At 42.2% G+C, this 24,153-nt stretch overlaps 3 protein-coding genes across 6 annotated transcripts in view; 1 reads left to right on the forward strand and 2 right to left on the reverse strand.

Moving 5' to 3' along the window:
- Atg16 (Autophagy-related 16) overlaps nt 1–24,153 on the reverse strand; it is a 642,505-nt gene that overhangs the window by 203,474 nt on the left and 414,878 nt on the right. The gene's annotated exons all lie outside the window — the stretch shown is intronic.
- The window catches only part of LOC143210246 (uncharacterized), a 473,171-nt gene that overhangs the window by 104,863 nt on the left and 344,155 nt on the right, over nt 1–24,153 (reverse strand). The gene's annotated exons all lie outside the window — the stretch shown is intronic.
- The window catches only part of Neo (ZP and PAN domain-containing protein neyo), a 211,294-nt gene that overhangs the window by 28,392 nt on the left and 158,749 nt on the right, over nt 1–24,153 (forward strand). Inside the window, exon 2 of the mRNA XM_076426914.1 lies at nt 10,819–10,866. The gene's annotated coding sequence lies outside the window, so the exon portion shown is untranslated. The remainder of the gene's footprint in view (nt 1–10,818; nt 10,867–24,153) is intronic.

Raw genomic sequence — 24,153 nt, forward strand, 5'->3', positions numbered from 1 at the left:
ATTTTTACGATGACTGTGGAACTTGTGTAGGTTAAAATGATGGTTCTTTTTTTAAAAAAGCTTCGTGTAGAAGCTCTAGCAACGATTTTATGTATAATAAGGAACTGGAAACTCTTAAAAAATAATTAAGTTAATAATCACGTTGATCGTATATTCTTCTCTCTTTCGTGGTTAACTTCTTTATTACAAAAATTCTTTGACAAAAATGAATCCTGCCTGGATCAGTGTAAGACATTTTTGTAGTGTCTGTAAAAAGAATTGTTTCGGAAACGGTTCCGTCGAGTGTTCCAAGTTGCAACATCAAACACATTATGCAAAGCGAATCTAATTTCTGTCGACGGAATTCAGCGTTTAATAATCTCCCCGGTAAGAGTATTATTTCCCCGGCAATTTTAAAACCACGCATAATAGAAGGGTAATCAGATTCTTTCGCCGGCCATTACTTCGCGCCGAAATTACACGGAAGTGCTAACGAACTCGTAACTCGATAAATACATTACGAAAGTTTAAGCGGATTGCTAACTTTCCTTGGGAATCCTTCGAGTTTGTTTTTTCTCTACAGGATTAAAAAAAAAGGGGGAAGGAAATATTATACATCTACCGGGGTAATCGCATCTTCCGGGATGGCGTGAAACGCGTACTCCGCCAGCGAAAACGTCGAGGCCTGTATAACGTAAACGAAATATTTTGCAAGTAACGCTGCAAATAGCCCCGGACGTAGGAGTTAAATGAACCGACATTATTCGAGGGTGGGGGGCGCAAAGAAAGACAAATAAACCGGGGCGAAACGTGAAAAAGACCGAAGTCTGTTTGCGATGTCAAAAATCAACACAAATTGAAATCACCGACGACCTGTGTTGACTGGAGAAAATCGACTTTCCTCGTCTTGGAGCCACCAGATTTTTCCACCGTGTGTCGCGCCCGTCTACGGGATTGGACATTCGATGAGAGACGAATCATTTCGCGAGGAAAGACTTCCTCGCTGCAGAATCACAATTTCACGCGTTGCACAATTCACGATTGCACCGACGCAATTGCGTGTTCACGCTGGCCCGCAAACATTCGATTGCTCTAGAATAGCTATTTCATATCACTCCACAATGTGTTTGTTTTGCAGCTGTTATTGATTCTGGTCGTATATAGCAACGCTACGTGCAAGATCGTGCAATTTTATCGTATCCTATATTTATTTCTCCTTGCTTCTTTATCGTTTTCGTAATTAAAAATTCATTAGGATTCGTAATAGGAATTCAAATTCAAATTCAAAATCATAAAATTCATAATAGGAATTTATTTTTCTCTTGAGATTAGTTTTGCCATAAATGCATAAAATCTGTAGTGTATTGATTGCTATCAATAGTTCGACAATAGTACTGAAAATAATTGGTTCTTTTAAAGAATTATTGATGAGGTAGATTTCTCGGTAGATCGTGATGTTTTATTTTTCAAGATTCTCTAATAAAAGAGACTCAAATTTGAAATCATCGCGTGTCCTACATTCGAGTTAGTTTCAAAGAACACGATCCATCACAGCTTACAACTCATTTACCAGAAAATCCACGGTCCTACAAATTTAAAATTATCAATTTCGTGGAATGACGAACACTTCTCAGTTTTTTTTCGATCAAACCCAAAATAATTGCCTAGACGAAGAACCATCCGAGTAATTTCTTCAGGTAATAGACCCCGGAAACGGGGTGCCCAAAAAATCATGCCACGAAATAGAACCGGTTCGAAGTTCCATCATGCATTCCCCGCATGACGAAGCTGTAGGTCGGTATGTCCAATTCGGAGGAATGTTACGGCGCACAGTGGGACGTAACAACTCGACGGCGACCAAAAATCTGTATAGAAAATTCCCATTTAGTGTTTTGTTCCTCTGGAGGTGATGTGCGAGCGATACACAGATAGCGAGACATCGGGAAGCGAGAGTTTACTTGAAATGTATAATTTTTTTTAAAATTGGCACGATATAACATTCTTTCTATTTTTGGGAGACAAGTGTTGATTATTTTATATGGTATGGTTTTATTTCAAAACATGAGACAATGAGGGTACCTGTGCGGCTTGACTTCACTGAATTAAAGGTTTTGGTGACAGTTGCGATTTTCTGCTGACTTTAAGCGCCGATCACAAGAAAACGAACGCAAATATTACAGAATGGAGTTAACCACGATAAAATAAATTCTCCCGGAAGTGACATGAATCTTTTTCTAGTTTACAATATTACGAAAACCAATTTTTGATCGCCGTCAGTTTCATCTCGCTGTGCGGCGGCAACGCGTCCAATTTACCGAAATAAAACGGTTTGGTCGAAAGAAATAACGGGTCATCAGCCGGCCCGGTCGAGGTGTTGCCAAGGCAGTCAAGGCAGTCAGGCATCGAGGCATTCAATTAATAATCGTTGATAATACGACGGGATCAGTGGCGTTCGTTTCTGTCGTGGCTCGGCCGGAAAAGCGCAACGTTGACTGAAGATTGAAAATCTGAAATCGGGGATTCTAATTGACTCTGCTCAACGAAGAGGAAACAGAGAGCTCAAGGGGAAACCGTGGGTTTCAGGAATTGCTACGGGATGACGAAGCAAGTTTCTCCCCTTTCCTTAAATCAATAACCCCCTTCCTCTCCGCCGACACCCCCGCATCGTCCCAAGAACCATCTCCTCGAGAGGATCCTGGCCAGATTACGTTTAACTTGTGTCGCTAATATGTGTAAGGTTGTACATTGAGTACAGCTTCAATTAGAATTTGTTCTTTGACGCGTTCCGCGATCCTGCATTATTCATCGGCGTCAACATTCAAAACCTATCTACACGCCACACCGTATCCTGGACTTGTTTGAGCCCTTTCGCGTCGAGAACGTCATCTATATATTCAATTTGCCAATGGGCTAATGCTCACCTTTCGATGGCACAAGATTATTTACTGGTAAATCTAAGAATTAAAATAAGGAAAACACGTCGTGTTTGATGAAAATTTGTTGCAAATCATTTGAGAGTAATCGTATTACTGACATAAGAGAGACGTCTCGATCGCAAAGGATTCAAACAAGATTGAAGCTTCCCCTTGATAACGACCCCTCGATATTTGATGTACATGTGGAAAGTCTAAGACATCTCCTAGAGAGATACATCGAGCAGCCTTATCGCGCACAACTGCAATTAGAATTTGTTCTTTGACACGTTTCACGATCCTCCATTATTCATCAACATCCAAACAGCATACCGCATACCGATCTATACAGCATACCGACGCGCAATCAACGGGAACACCCGTAGGACACCACGCGCGTTTCAAAGTATTTCACAAAAATTCTACCACCGAGCTGACCCAGCAATTTGTTTATTCCGTGTGATCGTCGTAGAATGCCCGGAAAAATCGAGTCCGCCCGGAAAATCGACGAAAAATGAATTTGAAAATGCCTGCGCGCGGACGATTGCTGTTACTCATGCACTGTGGCCTCGAATCGTGAAAGTTGGATAGAATTCGTACCTCTGTTAATCGTGTTAAATAATTACACAATGCTGTGCCTGTACACAATGCTGTAGTTATGTTTTGAAATAAAATTTTGTTTAATTGAAAATACCATTAAAGAATTTCTAAATTCTTTTTACATATTTTAAAATATTCTGAGAATTGATGAAGATTCTTACTTATTATTTCGTTCGCTCGAAAACGTGTTGTTCGAGTGTTAGAGATCATCTCTAAACTGATCTTGAAGATCATACGAAGCAAAGAGGCTGTCAAGAACCGGGGAGTATGATAAATGACCACATAGATTTTAAAATGACTGAATTTTTACATTGCAATTGAAATGTTCTTTGTCTGCAACTACATCTCGAACATCGGGTTTTTGGTACGTGTATTATAATTAAACTGCATTATATAAATAAATAACTTCAGAGATAATTACTGTAAATAAAATCCATCAGATATTCCGAAGGAAAGTTCATCTCACATGAATTCTATTTTGTGAATTAGATTGAAGCGAAAATACGAAATGAAATGGGGGTTCAGTAAAGGATATATTTTAAAGGGCTGTAACAGGTATATTAATTTTTAATTTCGCAGACGTATTATTGAAAAAATGCTCTTTAACGTTATATAATGAGATGTAGGTTTAATTCGTATTTAAATATACTGAATAAAAATCCACCAATTTCTGAAAAAAATGCAATTTTTTAAGCAGATCTACAGCAAGATCTCTGTACACTAACAAGATCTGTACTTCCAAGGGTCTGTGTCTAAGATTTCTCAGAGTCGAGAAATTGCTTTTCGCGCAGTGTTCTATCGGGAAATCGGAAGACAGGAGCATCGAACCGGTCGATGTACCCCGTGTATCATAAATCGCGAATTTTTCGCCGTCGTTCGTTAAAGATCAGCGCAGCTCCCGGCGTCGGAGATTGCTCAAATTTCCCCGACCGCGCTAAAGTTCCTAACAAAGATAATATTTCACAGTCTCCTAAGTCCCCGTAGCCTAACTACGCGTCGTCGACAGATTTCTTTATCCAATTACCGTGCCGGGGGAGCGCAATTATGAATTTCAGCATAATCTCTCTCTCGCTCTCGCTCTCTCTCTGTCCCGCTCGCGTGTAATTGATCGGCCCTATTTCTCGGAGAGGTTTATCAGCTCGGAGGCGATCGCTTCTCCGCGCTGCGCTCGGTGAATATAAATGACAAGTCGGTAACGAGCCGGAAGCCGGGGCCCGTATTGTTTAATGTCCCCCGTGTTTTCATCAAACGATTTTTCTGGCCGCGTCGTCGCCCGGTAATTAAAAGAGGCAGCGGGAGGCTCTTCTCTCTCCGGCTCTTGCGGCATATTGATGGAGGAATTTCCCAGCGTGTAAAGCTGCCACGACTTCGGTATCCTCTCTCCTTCGATTTCTAATCTGACCGGCGTAATGTCGTCCGTAATTAATACAAGTTGTAATCCCCGGCAGCATTCCGGTTTTGCGCCGGACAAGATATTAGTTGCTCCGTAGTTGCGCCACCAGGCAACCGCCTGCACATAGATAGGGATCGGCATTAGAGGTAGCCTAGTCCTCCACCTATCTTGCTCGTTCCGTGTTCGCTCCAGTCTCTCTTGGTTTCCTGTTACATGTTACAGTTACTGGAAATACGCCGGCCTCCGCTTCCTAGTTTGAGCAATTTCCCCGATCGGACAAACCTTTCTTACACGCCGTCCCTCCGAAAACTGTTTCGACAATAAATCAACGATTTTCGCAATTATTCATGTTCCAGAGAAATTTCCAATTCACAAGAATTGTACGACGATACACCCAAACTAATTTTAAAGATTCAAGCCTGCACATTCATCGTAAGGCTTTTGTACTAAATGAAATTTTATTCTTTTTTAATCTTGACACTGTTCTAAATTTCGTCAACTTAATTTTATCGTAAATGCATAAAATCAGCAGATGCATTATACATCGTTCGGTTTCTTCTAAGATGTTGTTGAATGACGTAACAGGCGGAAAAGTTGAAGACTTGCTTTTCCTAAAAATGCATGTAGAATTTGTCTCTCCTTTTGTTCTAATTCTAAGAGTCGTTGAAGCTCACGAAGCTCTTTATACTTCATAACTGGTCCTTTTAGTGCTGTCGAGATCACGATCTTTATCACTGATCACACGAACCATGTTAGTACAGAATATCACATTTTTTAGTTTATTAGGTACGTTGTAATTAATTACTCACGAGATACTTCCTCTAATTATAACAAGAATATAATTTATATATTTTTACACGTGCTCGTCAATTACTTAGGGACGCCGATGTTAATTAAATGAAGCACTTCATCTATCGTAAAATAGCTGATGTGTTTATTTGCTTGAATTATAGGTATAGCTAAATATTTTACCCTGAAGGTATAGAAACAGAAGAATAGAAAGTTCCTGAAGCATAAAATGACAGGGATGAACGAGTGGTTGTCAAACAATTTTTCCAATCCGTTGCTATTTGAAAAGGATGTACGAGTTAGTACAAGTACACGTACTGATTCGTTATGTTACTTCGTAATTATTATATTATAAATAAACGCCACAGAATGTGTCATCAAATTCTTCTACTATAAATTGTTCATTGGTTGTGTGAAAATGTTCCTCGATTATAAAGTTGTAAAATTACAAGGTGGGTATATAATGTACTAATTGGATTTTTTAATTAATTTACTCTTTTATCAAAATACGAAAGTGATTTTTAGATAAAAAATCTTTTGGAATTAGTCGAAAGTGAAGCATTTTTATATCACAATCTTACCATAAACTTTTCTAGTATATAGGGTGTGGCCGGACCGTACAAACGAAGCGTCATACAAAAAAATGTTATTCCTTTTTTTCGACTTATTTTTACATGTAGTATCACCCCCTGCTTGGTTGTACCACCCGCCCCGCCACACCCTGTATAATAACGCTACCCCGAATGTTTGATTAAGTAGAATCAGTCAGTATTAGTCAGACACACGAGTGATGCATCTAGACATACCTAGTCAATCGAAACTTACAGAATATAATCCAAATATCATTTAACAACGTGTACTGTTAATATCTACTGCATAAAACAATCTGAATTTTCATCTAGAATTAAGCCGATAACGTTGCAATTCAACTAAGAATAAAATGAGGTACGCAGCAAATTTTGTAACGTTGAGGTACGCAGCAAATTTTGTAACGTTAAAGTACACTATCAACATATTGCCGACCGGCGATTATTTCAAACTTTTGAAAAATCTATGGTAAATGGCTAAACACTTTTTAATGGAACCTTCAATAGCAACAGCAATTTTCATTGTGAACTAACAAGACACCCTCAATAACGTCATCTAATAGTTTCATTTAAGATTGCAATGTAAAAGAAATTTCTACGCTTTTTTTTTGGTACAGCACAATTATTGCAAATCCTATTAACAGGTTTCTTGTAGGTAAAGTGTTAAATGTCAGAATTCCGTTTTCGTTTAACATTGAATGGGAATTTCTCCGGTTACAAGTACAGAAAGATGAAAGTGGTAATTTCGCAGTCGCGGGAACGCGTTTCTGCAACACGATCGGAAAATAGGAATCTGTTGATGAACTAGCAGAGCTTTATCAAACGCAGACGCTCGCCTGTGCCTGGGCGAGATTAAGTTAAGCGCGGAGTTGACGTATTGCGATGACGTCGCGATGTTTTCCGCTCGGAATGCGCTTCCGGCCTACGTGCCCGACTATCTGCTAGTGAAGAAAGCTTTATGGAAATATTCGTAATTTTCTCACGTAGCCGAGCATACGTTGCTCGACATAACTAAATCTATTTCCATGCATGAATATGGATGGGCTTTGTTTATGATTCAGTAGAGCCGTTTTCGACTAGGGAATAATGGAATGGCTATTGGATTTTTTTTTTTTGGTGCACGAACGGTTATTTTCGCACCTTTCCGAGGAGGTCAAACGAAATGTTTTATTGCGGATGCGCCCGAAATAAGTCCATTGATTATTCGACGCTTACAGATGTACTTTCGCGTGCCATCTGTTACCCGGCTGCAGCCGTTTATGGATCCGTTAACGTTTTGAGTTACGCTAATAGATTCAGTGTACAGAATTCTGTTGATATCATATGTCCTAACTTTTCAGGTTCTATTTTATTGAACAAAGTACATTGATTTTATGGAATTTTTGGAATGTGATACCTAATCAGAATAATAATTCTTCAATTTTTATTTTTTGGCTTTTTTTGTGCACACACACACACACAAAGTATTTTCACTACTTTCTATAAAAAGTACAGAAATTTCAGCACCAAGAAAAATTACCTACTACATACATATTCGTAAAAATTTTTTTGAAACTGAGTTGACTTGAATAATAATTCTCCAATTTTTATTTTGGTTTCCTGAAGTTTTTTGGACTGCTAAGTTAGTAGTCACAGTGTTGTTATTGTCACTACTGAATCGTCAAAGCTGAGTGTAAAATCAAAGAATAAACACTTATTAAAATTAGTATGGAACGACTGAGATAATTTGAGTAAAAGTCCTGTAATCTTAATGCTATGAAAGGGTAACAGATGCTGTGGCAAATTTGCAACGAACCATGCTTTTAACCAGTTACAGTGTAATAGCTTTTTGATGATGATTGTAGGTGTTCGTCGGAGAGAGAATGTGCAGACTTCCACGCTATAATAAGACACGTTCAGTCAGAGATCCGAGGTCCATTCTATCCTCTTACAGATTGATTCTATATATCACGAAAAACCAGATAGCATAGACCTGGGAAGCCGTCCCTTTCAACTCACATTTTCATGACGTTTATAGGAAGTCACGTATAGTCACTCTCCCAGAGCTTCCAAAAACCCATTCAATTTCTCAGGCACATCCATTGGATTCTCTTCGACGACTTATCACCCGAAAATATCTTGTCAATCACATCTCTGCAGCGAATCTTTGATTTTCAAATATCCATTAACGGAATAAAAAATAAATCGCTTGATTCCAATGTATGTATTTTTATAATTTCGATATTTTCTTCTATGTACTTCTTCTTCTAATAAACTATGTCATTTATTCACAATTAATATGTGATTAATTCACAAGTTCAGAAAACATAATTGTTTAGATCCGTATAATTTGAACTAACAAGGGTTACTCAACGTTCAGAAAATGCACATAATTTTTCCGTTCTACTTGTTTAAACTGCACAGACGTCTGTAAACTACTGCAACTGACTGCATGTCATAAAGAGGACACGTTGCACTCTGCAACCCTGCAGTGGCACATTTTTTCCCAATTTTTTAAAAAATTCTGTACACTTCAGACATAGCTCAAGATTCTAAAGTGTATTCGTTTAGTATAGAGAATAGAATTAAATAAGTTGTATGTGCAAATCATATGATTTGGATTCTCCAGTCAATTTTCTAGGCACGTGAGACATAAATTATGACCACACATGGTAGCTGGACAGCGGATGAGTGTCCGAACCTGTTTATCGGAGAACGAAAGTTCGTTCTAGTCTATACTTTCGATTTTATTTTGTAATACAACTTCCTTCTTGGCTTTTACTATGCAACTTCTTCCTTCACATACAACCTATTCGCATTCTAATCGACACATTTCATTAAATCGCTCGTTATATACACGTCTGTAATTTGAAAACATGGTTGCTCAAAGTATAAGGGAACCTGTTTTTCTCTCATTCAAATTCATACCGCGAACTCGGGTCTATTCGATACGGATAATGTTTCTTCGGCGTCTCTTCTAATTATCCTCATTACAACTAAACTGCGGACTTGCTATTCATTTATGTTAAAATTGACTACCTGAAATTTAAAACAGTAGGGAGATGAACAAAATTCAAGAACGTCTGTACCAATAAGAAGAAAATACAAAAAGTGCTGATAATCAGTGAAGAAACGCACGAACAATTAATTTTCATATTCATATTTAAGATACTAAAAGTTGTTGCTAAAAATATGGGCCAATATTGAAAATGTAAAAACTACATTGAGGAAATAGTGTCGATTTCAACATTGTCGAGGTAGGCACTGTCGGTACAGTAGAGAAATACCGTATACAGATTTTTTATCAACTCGTATCGTCGCGTGTGATGTAACTATGAATGGGAATGTATCAATGAATGCACTTGCATTGTACGTCGAATAAACGCAACCGACAGCTCACACTATAGAGATCTCGCAGCAACGATTGAGAATCGCGTTTGAGCAATGGCCGCGTCCTCTAACTCGCCACTTTGCGGCAGGGGTACGCCGGTTGGAGGACAAGAGGAAAAAGATCCTTTGTTATAAGAAACGGGGAACTTTGGAGGGTGACTAGCGGATCACATTCTGGCGATCGGCGCTAAGTTTACGACGATAAACTTGTTCTGCCAACTTCTATCCGTCCAGGTAGCTTAGATCTCTTCGTATCACCTCGGTTGCTTGGTAAATCTAGTTTCGGCCTGAGTAAGCCACACTTTGTGTAACCTGTTAGATAGAGAATTCTAGACGACGACGGCGACAGTGAGAGGAGCAAAGAGAAGGAGAGGGAGAGGCAAAAGTTTTGCGGCAAAAAGCATCGTACGGGATCCTCAACTGAAGACGTGGTATAGTTTTTGCAACAGAGCTGCACCTCCGCTGACCGCGAACGAGATTATCGTGGTATCGAATTCGGCACGGAAATTGCCGGGAGAAAATTTATCGTTCCCGTGGCCAAGAAAAATGATCCTCTCTATCGAACGTTAACGTGTAAAACCGCAACAGAGACGACCTTAGTCATTGCGTGGCGGGGGGCAATTTCTTTCAGCCTACAGCTCGCCAACGCCCCTCTTCATCGACTGCGCGAATAACGTAATTCCGCCGGCCACCGCAGACATAATCAGTCCGCGCTTTCGATACGGACTGCAACGCGTTAACGTTGCCGATCGCGATTTATTAACGGAATTCCTGGTATCACATCACACACCGAAGCGTTTAACGATCCTAGACAAATTTTCTGTACACTTTGACCACTCAATCATAACTCTTCACTGCATGATTTTTTTAATTGCGATGAAAAAATTGAAAAAAGGTCAATTTTGTGTGTTTTATTGAAGGAAAAAATATTTTGAAAAATTAAAACAACATTTTATCAAATGAGGTGAAATGTGTAGAATAGTAAGAAAACACATTCTTAGTTTACTATGTATCAAATTTATTAACTGTATCACGTATGATACACTATGCAGCGAAATCATTTATCTACATTTTAAAGACTACGCCAGAAAGTATTTGGTACATTATATGTACAAGATTATTGTACTTAATACAACAAATACAAATGTATTTGATGCATTTTTCTAACATTATTGATATTGTTCCACAGATTGACAATCCTAGACGACTACAATAAGGAGGTCTCAACGATCCTATTGTAAGTAATCATTAAACTAGTTTATTGTATATACTAGACGTAGATTGTAGAACACATTCTACTGAAAAATATCGAAAAATCGGTATTTTGTAAATAATCAAGATTTTTAATGTGTCGCATCCCCTGGAACGATAATGTTCTCGGTTACATCTCGCGTAGGATAGTGTCCCGAGGACTCGGCCGTCCGCCAATTAGAATCGAGCATCGGCCTCGGTTCCAGATAATTCGAAATTACAGGCGATAGTAGTCCGAAGTGCGCGCGCGTTACACGCCGTTAGGCCGTGTCGCGGACGCTTGTAATCCCCTCAAAAATCGGGCACAATTTCCGTCGCTGATTGAGCACGCCGCGGGAGGCATCTTCCTCTCCGATCTGGTCCAGCGATCTATCTAATACACCGCAAGAGGAGAGAAGCGATGGTCGTCGCCGCCGTCTGACATTCGCGGTTTTTCAGAAGCGGTCCGCCTCGGCCGTCGATTCCTTTTTATATACCGGGCGGGCAGTGTGCTCGTAGTCCACGGTTCTATCTGAGGCCGTGATCGGCAACTCGATGTTGTTGGGAGGCTGGGTGCCGCAAACGAGGAAGATGGAAAGACGAACGGGGGGTCGATAGATAAAGGGACTCTCCGGGAGAAAGAGAAAAGAACGACCCGTCCAAAGGAGGAACGTTGAAGGGGGAGGGGGGGGGACGGAGAGGGAGGACCAAGGAAAAATCCACGGCAAAATAGCGTGGCTGTTATGGCTGCAGCACGAACTGTCACCCGTTTCCGCGTGTTTCTTACTCGCCGCGTTCCACAACTCCTTTATCCTCGGTGGCGACACGGCGAGCCGTTGTGTGCGCCCTTGCTGATGCTTCTCGTACACACGTCGCTTTCTTTCCTTTCTTCTTCATCGGGCCCTATATCCCCCTTCCTTCCCCCTCGCCCCGCCCTATCTGTCCCCCTTTATCTCTCTACGGCCGTATGATGAACAACAATCGAGGCATAGTCGCACGAATACGCTGAAAGCGTGTCCCATTGATCTACGAGCGAGGCCGCGCGCGTTGTCTCGACCACCGTGGTATTTTCTGGAGAGAGAAAAGAGGCTCTGAAGTCTAGCCGTTTTTTGTAATTTGTTTGATAGCAGAGGCAACGAGACAAGGTTGCATTGTCGACTCTCAAAGTTGCTGAAGTTGATACAGACACTGTAGAGCTTCACCAGTTCTCGGTGAGCTCACTGTTCCTTTTACGATGCTACCATGATTTGACTGCGGATTTTACGGCAAAGATGAATTCGTAAAAATTGTTTTCCTATTATAAGGAACGAAGGCAAGCTTGTACTGTCAACCCCAAAAATTATTCAAGCTGATGCTGGTGCTATAGATCCTCGTTAACTCTATGTCCCGTACTTGATGCTAGTCTGATCTGACTGCTGATTTGTTTTTTATTGTAAGGAATGACAATAAACTTGCATTGTCGACCCCAAAGTTGCTTAAGTCGATACTGTTGCTGCAGTACTTCATCGATTTTTAGTGAACTCGGTGTTTCATGATCCGACTGCTTTAGGCAAATGCGAATTTATAAAATTGTAGAACCCATCCAAGCCTGCTCCCTCCCTCCCCATCAATCTCGCTAAAGTCGTACCATGAATAACAATCGAAACATAGTCGCACGAGTAAGCTAAAGCGTGTCCCATTGATCTACGAGTGAGGCCGCGCGCGTTGTCTCGACCACCGTGGTATTTTCTTGGAGAGCAGAAAAGAGACTCCGAAGTCTAGCCGGGCCCCGATCCGATGTGCTTCTACCTTCCTGTGTACCACCGTGTACATGATCGCGCGTCCAGTCGTGTAAAGGAGAGATGCATGCGTGCAACTGCATGCGGTCGGTGCCGGTGCATACAGGAACACCGGGGTACCTGTAGTTGCGTGGCATAACGCACGCCGCGCCGCACCGTCGCGTCCACATGTCTTATTACATCGCTCCCGGCCGCGATAATATGAGACGCCGTGCACACCTACTTTTTAGCATACACGACGACACGCAGGAATTCCGGACGTTCGCGTATCTACCGTTCGCCGTGAACCTGACTCGATAATGTTACATGAACGACGATAGACGTGGTGAAGGTGAACCATGGATGCTGGAAGTTTAGAGCGGTGGAAGATCGACTGATGGGAGAAATTGTTTTTTAAATTTGTTTGCTGTAGGGATCGCGACAAGGTTGGATTATCAATCCCAAATATGTTCAACCTCTTGTACTACAACATCGAGTCAGACTCGTGACGAAAAATCAGAACAGAATTTACTAAATATGTTATTAATTTCCTTGCGATCAAAATGGAATTCTATTTTGTCGATGTGTAGGCATTGTAGAATAGATAGGCATACGATGAACATAAACTTGCTTGTTTCTCTAAGAAATTGTAAATTGAAGTTTCTGTTGCTGTTGGAGGATCTATTAAGAAAACCTCACACGCCATAGACTTCCAAAAATTATGGAATAATCGCCGGTAAGTAAAGTGTTTAGCATGAAACAAACTCCTGTGGTTACAGTACGAGTGATGCCAAAATAATCTTTATCGATGTGCTGGCTAAAAAGTGTAAAAGAAAAATCTTGTTTAGCAAGAAACCGTTTTCCATTGAGGAATATTGTAATGCCGATCTATTGACAGAACTATTGGCAGAAGTTCTCCATTATCGAATAAGCAGGCTCGTTGAAAGAGCATGCGGCGGCTCGTGAGGCAGTCGTTTTGCCACCCTAACCTCGCCTATAAGCATGGTCGACCGATTATTATCGCTATGGTTATATTCACCGGGGATACAGTACATCTTCGAGACTATCGAATGGTAGCCGGAAGGTAACTTCCTTGAAGTCCAAAGAGAGCCTAGGAATCTTTCCGTTTCAGCCACGGGTGCCGATTTCATCTCGTACGGTCTATCTCTACCCTGTTTTACTGTTGCAACGCGACAAGAAATCGTTGCTCGGCTCTCTCGCTCGATTCACCACCCCCCCTCGTGTTATCTGTCTCATTTTCCTCTCGAACGGTTCACGGACGTCTTTGGATATCGGCGAGGGTTTCGCAAAATCTTACATGATCCACTGTGGCGTCGAGGTGAACAGCGCGGAACCAACTCGAGCAACTTCTGTTCTGATCGTAACGTTGCTTGAAATGAACATGTAAATTAAATTAAATTCATACAATCTAGTCACTGTCATCGCTGGAAAATTAGTAAACTTAAATTAAATTTTGGTACTAACCTTCCTAATAATATGGACCATACAGTTTGTATATATGAAAGACATATGGAATAAAATAATTTATGAAACTTTAAAGTTGTTTTTTAAGAGAACGGTTGTGTCTTGAGAACTACAGTTCCTTTGAGACTTTTGGTCTTTGTGATAAGTACTATAGGATGCAAAAAAATATTTGAGTTTAAAAAAAGCGTCGTGGACAAATTTTTTTAACAGATCTCCACCTATCCACAGATGCAGAATCACACTATAGTGGTCACGACATACAATTGTGAAACACCCTGTATATATTGCAATAAAAATAAAGTCTACATACAGTAGTATTTTTTCTAGAATTCCGATCAATTGCAATTTTTGAAAAAATTTCTTTTTTCATCCTGTAGTAAACTAATTGCTCTAGCTTCCCAAAAAAGTTCAAATCGTATAGCACAATATTAAAAAAGTTATGTCTTTTTTAGAGCGTCTGAATATTAATTCGAGTAACTGTACATGCAGCTTGTTGTTATTACAAAGTCGCGTTTATTACTCGATGGTTCTGGTGTTAAAATGTACTCGTGTTTTATTTTCAAAACGGGCAGAAACTATTGCAATCATGTAATAATTCTTATGTGACTGCTGGATCACACACGTCTCCAATACATTGGAGGAGACGTCGCGGAAAATGGAGAAGAATGTCGCGCAGAGATCATAACCATACTCTCTCCGTGAAAGGCGAGCAGCGTCACGTTACTTGGAGGGTTACGAGTTGCCGGGGGATGAAGAGACATAGTACTTTCTTCGGTCGTCGGCGTCGCACGTATTTTATTTATCAATCGAACTCGATACCGCGGGAATTCCTCTGGGGGCGGCGCGGTTGGTGGTCTCAGCTTTCAAATTAGTATTCGTCGTCCTGCCTCGCAGCGTGTCAGAGAGGGCTAGACCGCCGGAGACGAGCACGAAACCTGACGGGGCATAGGGGGTAATGCGGTTATCTTGTAGCCGAATATTATTTCCTCTTTCAATATCGCTGCGAAGAACCGTTCTCCTGCTACAACTTTCTCATTGTTCCACCGTGGCAGTCTATTCCGAAGCTTTCGTCCCCATACATCAGTTTCTCTTTATCAAACACTGCTAACTAAGACACTACTAAAATCCCAGAAGACTTTGTTGCACTTTCACACATTTACTAGAAAACAAAGACTCCAACCGGGTTCCAGGAATTAAAATCGATTTTAATTGATCATGAACCAAGCAAGGATCCAAGCAACTTAGCATTTTTCCTTCCATTCTCATATTTTTTGCATTCTATTATTAGATGATTCATGTTAACTGGTACTTTACATATATCGCAGATCGTGTTTTCTTTTTTATTTAACAAAAATGAATAGGTTATTTCCGAGTGCTCAATTGTGATTCTGGAAATTGAAGTTTGAATTTGACGATCTACTGGACTTGGAAATTTTTGTATGTAATTCCTTTTAATTTTGTCAAATACCTGTTTCCTAAAAATTTTATGTAGGTGGTTTTTAAGATCGTTAAATCTGGTATAATGGGTGATTTGTTTCATTTTTGTTTGTGTTTTTCATATTTCACAACCAAAGCTTGCAACGGAAAAGTCAGGAAAAATTTCATAATACGTGCACATTATATTCACATTTATATTCACTATAGAACGAACCAGATCTCACGATGGGGAATTAGCAACAGCCCGGATGGGAGTCCGACAATATTGTAGGAAGTATACTCCGCAATTGGATGATAAATAAAGAAGCCGTCGTAGCCATGTATCACCGGGAGTAAAAAATAACGCGGACGGAATAACGTGTAGCAGCGGCGCAACAGAAAAGGAAATCGGCAGCAACGGGGAATATTTAGTATCGCAGATACCGGGCCACACCGTACGAAAAACGTTTTGCATTTACATGACGACCTATATACCGGGCGGCCATATACATCGGGCGCGCTGGCGAATTCCACGCCGAGCGTGGTATAGAAATTATTTTGCAGAGGTGGGAAAAAAATGAATCTAAAAAAATAAAGGAACTTAGAGGGGGGACTGGTAAAAACGGTCCCGGGGGCGAGAAACGTACGGTTCTAGCATCTGTCGCGGTCGGCGGCACGAACGAGGAATTTATAGAATTATGAGTCGCCGTTGTCATAGAATTATACTTCCCGGCTATTGTAATAGCAGTGGGCTAAGAGTCATCGAGCATGCTGTGCACCTGGGATAGAGAAAGAGAAATATAGGTATATATACGTATATAGAGAGAGAAAGATAGAGGTTAAGGGCCGACGATTTCGCTGCACCTTGTACGCGCATTATCGCGTTGGTATCGTGCAGCCAGTGATAAACGCGAATGGAGAATTCAGACGTTACTAAGAAGCTGGCCCACGGTTTATACATGCGTGCAATCCTCTTATTCCTCGTTCCTCTATTGCTTCCTCGTTTACTCCTTTCTTTACGCTGTTCTTCCTTTAACAGACGGCTCCGAACGAACGTCTTTGAATAGCGGCCATCCACCAGGCCAGATAGGATAAATCACCGAAGGAGAGACGCAACGAGCCGTGAGATCGTTCGGTTCGTTAATCCTCGACGACGACGACGACTGTTTTCCCCGTCGAATCGACGAAACCGGGACGACGAGGAAGGAGCCGGTTCGAACGACGAGGAATGAAAGAGAAGGTCTGTCGCGAATGACAGCGAGAACGCGTAGAACGTCGAAGGTCAAGGCGCGCCACGTCACACCGCGCTGCGCCGCGCCGCCGGTGGTAGGGAAGATGAAGGTGAAGGTGAAGGCAACAGCGTCGCTCGGGAAAGATGAAGGTGAAGGTGAAATCAAGGACGGTGACAAAGAGACTACTGAGCGGCGAGACAAGGAAAAGAAAACCATTCGCGACGCGTTTGCCCATAAGGGACTCCTCGAACCAACCTTGGTCACAACCGAACGGGAGCACCGATTGTCCTGCGCAATCAGGTGAATTTTCAAATATAGCCTCGGGAAACACGATACGTCCCGTCGAGGAAACCCCGGGGTGTACGGTTCGCTCTGCCGTGAAGATGCCAGCTCTCGTTAAGGGCTCGCGAGAGTGGCTCCTCCGCGGATAACAGATCCAACGGGGACCGTAGAGCCAGGTGTATCCTCGGGGATCGCCCTGGCGAACGATGTGACAGGGTGTACGTTCGCTAATCAACCGGATAGGAGGCCCCCCGGAGGATCAAGTGCGTCATAAACAGTGTTCAAGGTACAGGGTAAGTCGATCTCCAGCGTCAAGGATGCCCGTCAAAGGCCGCGCTGTCAACTACCGTGGCGATCGTTCGAAAAACCTTTATCCGAAAGCATCTGTACGACAAATAATAATAAGCCCAGGGTTGTTAATGTGCCGCGCGGATCGGCCGAGAGAAGATCACACGAAAGATGCCGACGATAAAGATTATTGGCTCCCACCCCCACTCTCTGAGTCTCTCTCTCGCTCTATCTTGAGCAAGGTATTATCATACTTGAAGAAGATCGCAGCCGCGATGTTGCTTTCGATGTAGCGGAACCTGTGCGGGAGAGAAGTCGGTGTTGTTGCGAGCAACTGCGACAGGGTTGAGGGAGGTTGCGAGAGTGAGACGAACAAAGATGAAGGGAGAGGTTCGGAGAGAGGATCCATAATGGCGAGAGCACTGGTCCTCCGGTAGTAGAGGCCACGTAGCAGGACAGGAGAGACGATGAAGAGGACGAAGAGGGAGGAGGAAGATCCGACGAAGAGAATGGGACAGTATCGAGAGGGTGACGAGGGAGGGGATGAGAAGCAGGACAACGGCGGGCGCGGGCTGGTTTATAGAGGGGATTTAGATGCGAGCGAAACCAACGAACGAACTGTTCAAGGCATTGTTCGATATAAGACACGACTTCATTAAGCATTCAAGTAATGTTCAAACATTGTACATTGAATTGTACTTGCGTCCCCGTGGCCTTCTGCCCCTCCTCCTCCTCCTCCTCCTCCTCCTCTTCCTCTCACACCCCTCCACGCTTCCTCGGTTATCTGTTCGTCGTCCGACGTCCCTCTGCTCCTCGCCCCAACCCTGTGTTTCTTCTTGTTCCCTCTCCGCAGCCCTCAACCGACTTCGGTTTTGCCCGGGCGGGCGTCTACGAACATCGTCCACCTAGGCCAGCTATATGTATTGCCGAGTGCCGCCGCGGCATACAATGAGAATATCGTCCTGGGCAACTCGTGATGCCGCAATATCGAATAATGTATAACTATATCAGGCGAAACGCGGGGGAGTAACAGCCGGACGACCGACGTGAAGAGAGGACACGGGATACTTCGGGATCAAGACGAAGATGAACGGAGCAGCCTGCCGGCTCGCAGTGGGACACTGTGTTTTACGCTGTTTCTTTTCACAAGTTCTTGCTTTCATCGTTTCTGATGAAACTACGGCTCTTCATAATAAAATGAGAATTGTTTGCACGCATTTTCGGCTCCAGCGAAATATTGGCCGAAGCGGTCGCACATACTGCGTAGCGTATGACGTCGAAGTGTAAACATTGGGTCCACGGAAGTGTCAACGGTGGGGATAGGCAGACCAACAATAGGTCCTGCGAGATTTCCCGCGAGACTTCTCGCAAGGCACGTATACACATTCGACACAAATACGACCTAGCCTGTAAACAAAACTGTGCGTGGTTCATCTGTTTATCATCGATCAAGACCACGTTTGCTGCTATCCGTGCAATAGTCAGCATTCAGCAATTCGAAGCGAACGATCCTCGAGGATAGGAAGATTCGACGAACGTCATGTCCGCGTGATGCATTCGGGCCATCCGGTGGTATCACCTTCGGAATAACTCGTCGCGGCGCGGAGCCATAAGTTATGCGTGAGCTCGTATGCGAGAATTATGTTAACAATGCCATTAAGGCTGGCGGTGAGGTGGTGCGGGGACGTTATATTTTTTATTCGTTCGTCGACGGCACCGAGGGTGGGCGCCGCAGATGAAAAGCGTGTAAGCCCGGCTGGGGAAGAAAGGAAAAGGGGGGTTGGCCGGCTGGGTACTCGAAAATTGCAGTCACAATTCTTCGGAAGACAGATATTATTACCGTTTCTGCCGGCGGAACGTTTCTATGCAGGTGTATACCTTCAATTACGCAAAATGCATTTAAACTCGATACATCTGGTTTACGGTTGCCACTGTACAATTGCGTACTGGAACCGAGAAACCGTCGGCGATCCGCAGACGTTCGCATAGTCTACGCCCGTCTTCTTCTTCTACTTCTTCTTCTTCCTCTTCCTCTTCTTCTACTTTTTCCTCTTCTTCTGCTGTTGCTGCTACTGTGGCTGCTCGAGCTCGCTGATAGCCGGGATGATCTCCTCTTCCTGGGATCGTGAAAATTTTCTGCGTGCATAGCAGTAAACCACACCGTCATTGTTTCCCTCGGCAACGTTATACATCTTCGTTGGCAAGACAGCATCCGCGAGCACCAGCCTCCGTCCTCGGTTACTTCGCGCGAGGAGGATTTCGACTGTAATTTCGTTAAATTACTGCGCAAAAGAAAATGAAGGAACCGCGTAACGACGTTCGCGAATATTCAATTTGACCGTGCGCGGGAGTCTCGCGGAATTATCGGGGAGCTTCCACAACACCGTGAAAAATGCGCCGCGAGAGCCGGCAACATACAATTACCGCTCTAACGCCGGAAATTATGATAAAAACGCTTACACTCTATTTAAACGGATCTTTTTTCGGTAAATCGCACTTTATACACCACGGAACTGCCGACACGCGGTTTCCGGTCGGTCTGCACGAAAATAATTAGTTGAAGCCTTGAAAACTTTCGTCGGGGTTAGAGCAAACTGTTGCTCCAGGCTCACGATTTTTTCCCCATTCGAGAATGAAAGCATTCAATATTGGACCTCTTTTATTTATGTTTCGGCTGTATCCATAAATTTTTATACGAGGGGAAAATGAAAATTGAGCTTTTTACAAGTCATTGAGTTCGCCAATGTTAACTTCCAATCGGGCAATTCGATCTAACACAAAATAAAAGGTTATAAAGGTCAAAGGAGTCTTTCTTGAAGAAGGAAATTATCTTCATATACTAGAAAATTTTTAAGGACAAAGAAGTCTTTTTTCAAGAAAAACATTTTCTTCGTCTATTATAGATAATTATTAAGGACAAAGAAACCTTTGAAGAATTTACTTTATCTACTGGAAAATTATTGACACAGAAGTTGATGAAAAAATACTACAACATGGGAGTGATTCCTGAATCAGATTTAATAAAGGCGTTCATCGAAACGTGAGTGAGGTATATATTCCTCAAAATGAGGTTTAGCAGCTTATCGTTAAGAACATTACGGTGATTCTCATGATTCACTTTCCTATATATATAGTTCGAATGGTTTTCTTTCCAGGGCCGAGACCAATGCTGAATTTTCTGGATATATACCAAATTTGCGTAGAACGAGTGTTCCCCGATACTTTATCCTTATCTCGTGTTAGTTTTAGACAATGGAAATTTATCCGCGTCCGTTAGATCCTCCCCGGGAAAACCCATCAATTCGGTTAGCAATTTTCTGTTGAATTTGCGATCACTAGCTGACAAGCGATTGGATTGAAAATCTAGTCGAACGTAAAAGATGCGAGCATTATCGGAGGTGTCGGGCATAAATTTTATGCTGCCGCTATAAGAACAATTGGCCCCTTATACAACTTTGCACTTGCATAAAACCTGTATGGCGGCACTCAAAGTAAGTATTCTTATGGAGCACCTTTACGTAAAAGTAGATCCTCCTCGGGTGTTTATACGCGACGTAACGCTGGGAAGATGTATGCGTATCGCTCATTGTGTTAGCACTGACATAACCGGATGCCATGATTTTTCTTTATCCAAATCAGATGTTACGTGCGACACATTTATCCTCTAGTTGGAATATGTTGAGTAGTACTATGAATATATTTGGTTATGTTAAATCAACTATAATAAATCTAAATGACTGTGAGATATTCCTATGTGATGTCATGTCTGACCATTGCTCGCTGTTTCTACTTGCAACAGACATTGACAATCGAGCAGTGGTGGTCCCGCTGAATTTTCTTTAAGTGTTACTAAACTAACGGCAATAATAATAAGAGTAATAATGTGTGTCGGCCAGTTTTATAAGTCATATTCTTAAATCTTGTTCCTTTTTATTTTTCGACGAAAACTGGCGTGTTTGATAACACCGATAAATCAACAAGAGAACCATTTCCTCCTAAATAAAAGTCGAATTGCATTGTAGTTATCAGGCGTCTCCGCCGAAAACATTTCACAATCGACCCTCCAATCTCAGCCCGGTTGCATGATCTCGTCATAAACCAACAGTTCCAGCGAAGGATTCCGACGAACTTCTCTTTAAAACCACAAAGAATTAAGTCTCGTGCTCGTAAAAAGCCGCAAACACGAATAATTCGGATCGGTCTCATAAATCTGCAAACAAGCGCTCTTAATAACTCGTAGGAGAAAGTTTCGCCAGGTTTCAACAGCCTACGGTGCAAGATACGAATCATAAATTATTCGCGGATCACGTGTACGTCTCTCGGAAGGAGCCGCCGATGACTGCTCCTCCACCTTTTGCAATCCAGGAGAGAGCGATTCTTTTAATCTTCCCGCCACGATCTCGTTACACGAAAAACCAGCGTAGCTCGGGTTCGGGCCCGGGAAAACCGTCCTAGGATGGATCAGCGGGCCGATTTGCTCTGTAGTTGGTGTGTCGATAGCATTAGGGGACATAAAATAGCGGCGGCATCAAGACCAGGCGGCTCTCTTTTGCCTGCAATGAATCAACCGGTGCAAGGAGTGCGCTGCACCAGCCGGTGATCTCTGAGGCCACGGGGATTTTACTTATATGGCGATGTTTTCCGTACGCGAGTCCTTCGTCCTTTAGGTATATCGGTGTATCGAAGGTCCTGGCGATCCTGTAGTCTGGATCACCTTACCTGACCACCCCAATTATTTTCCTTATTAAACTTATTATAAATTATTATAATGAACTATTATAAAAATAATGAAAGTTCACTCAACTCATTGGTTCGCGTACAATTCATCTAAAAATCTCAAGGTGCTTATCATAAAGTACTATTAAACTGTAAGGAAAGCTATAATTTGTTTGTGCCATCATCTGGAAACAGTCGAAAAAAGTATCGGTGCGAAAGGTAATTGGAAAGTTCGCCAAAAAGATACCGAGAAGAAACGAAACGTAATGATCTTAAAGACCTCTCCGACCGTGTTATTCGACAAATTATTTTTCAATTGGTCCACTAATAACGGAGTAATTTGAGACGGTGCTGGCTCGCCTTGTAGAAGTTTGGGGAGGAAGTGTCGGATAAGAATTGCGTGCGGAGAGGCTCGTTGCATGATAACTGCAGATGTCTATGCCCATACGAAATGCTCTGCACTAATTTTATAAGAACTACATAAAACAAGTAAGAATAGACGAATGAATTCATTTAGGCACACGCTCTCATATGATATAAAAAAAAATACACAATGATTTCATTTAAAAAGTTGAAGGTCATCTTCATTTCTGAAAAACTTTTTTCCTCTTTTATTATTTTTTTTTTAACGTATTACGAACACTACATTCTATTTTACCAACGGACTCCATGTGAGGCTCTAACACACCTGTCGCCACAGTTGACGTAGCGATAAAACCAGAATGATCTGTTACAGGTTTATAGACTTGAAAAAAGCACCAGACATAAATATTCGTTCTGCAGTCTCTCAGTTCTCGAAGGGCGAAGTTATGGCAATTGTCTAGCCGCTTTCTCGAGGCAGAGATGAAAGTGGAAACGAGAATCAGAGGGCGCATGATTTCGTATTCTCGCGGGGCAACAATCTGAAAGTTCTGCAAGCTGAAGTGCAACAGCTTTTTATCTTTTTAATCATCCGCACATAAAAGGCCCGGTAGAAGCCATTAGTTGATTGTCCTGGGCGAGTACAATGCATCCTCGAGGTAGAAAGGGGGAGGGGTGAACGGGCCAGTGTCTGGTTCTGTTCTCGGGAGAAGCGGCAAAGTTCGATTAAGTTTTCCAAATGGCCAGTTGTCAGTGCCACGTACGCGGCGCCACAGCCTCCATCTTTATTACTGCCACGAGTTCGCGGCCGTAACTAGCCGCTGATTATTTTCGTTAATGAGTTACGAGAGCAATAATAAATTCCCGTACCGAATGACCAGCGGTAATACAAGCGGTTTTTTGTCCGCACATCTAATAAGACGTTTGTTACCTCGTGCAATCTTTTCGCTTATGCACATTCCGCGTCTCTAATAACATCTCGTACCACATTTCCCAAGCCGTAAGACGTGTTCATCAGCCATGAGCCCACGGTACATGTCCGTGCCTCGTTTCTGCGTTTCGAAAACCATCATCGTACCCATCTAATTAGATTAACTGCTAATAAACTTGAACCCAATTAACCGATCAGTCTTCTTCCTTTTTTTGCCGAGGAGGCAGCAGGCCGCGATGGTTGCATCTTCGATGTATTAATGGCATCAAACTTCTCTAGCTGAAGGTCGGAGAGCTTGGGTGACGTAATGATATAGCGCAAGAGGAAACCAGAAAACCTTTTTTAGATTCATACCAGACAAAATGGATTTTAATGTTTTCGAGGAATGTAGATGAACGCGATCCACAAAGAACGCTGGAATTTCTTCGATGATGCTCCACTGAGACTTTATAATTGCATAGATCGTTACATTCTTCGGTCACGAATGCGCACTACTTGTTAATAATTGCTAGGATGAAGTAACAGTACGTGGAACTGCGTTTTATCGAACGGTAACTGTGTAGAAAAATATTTTCTTCGGTTCTGGGATGGTAAAAATAACACGGGAGCATTGAGAGAACGTTTAAAAACACTTTTAAAAATTGGATCCAATCCATCTCGCTATTAATTTCAACGTTTTTAAACAAAATATTGCTGCAAGGGAAACAGACGGCACCGTCCGTTTGAGAAAGAGAGTGATTTAAGCTCGATTTCAATCGTGTGTCTGACCATTACTGGATATTTCTACTTTACGTAGTCTTTGGAAATGTTCAATAAATTTTTCATAT

Source organism: Lasioglossum baleicum, chromosome 7 (assembly GCF_051020765.1).
Source record: "Lasioglossum baleicum chromosome 7, iyLasBale1, whole genome shotgun sequence".
NCBI lineage: Eukaryota > Metazoa > Arthropoda > Insecta > Hymenoptera > Halictidae > Lasioglossum > Lasioglossum baleicum.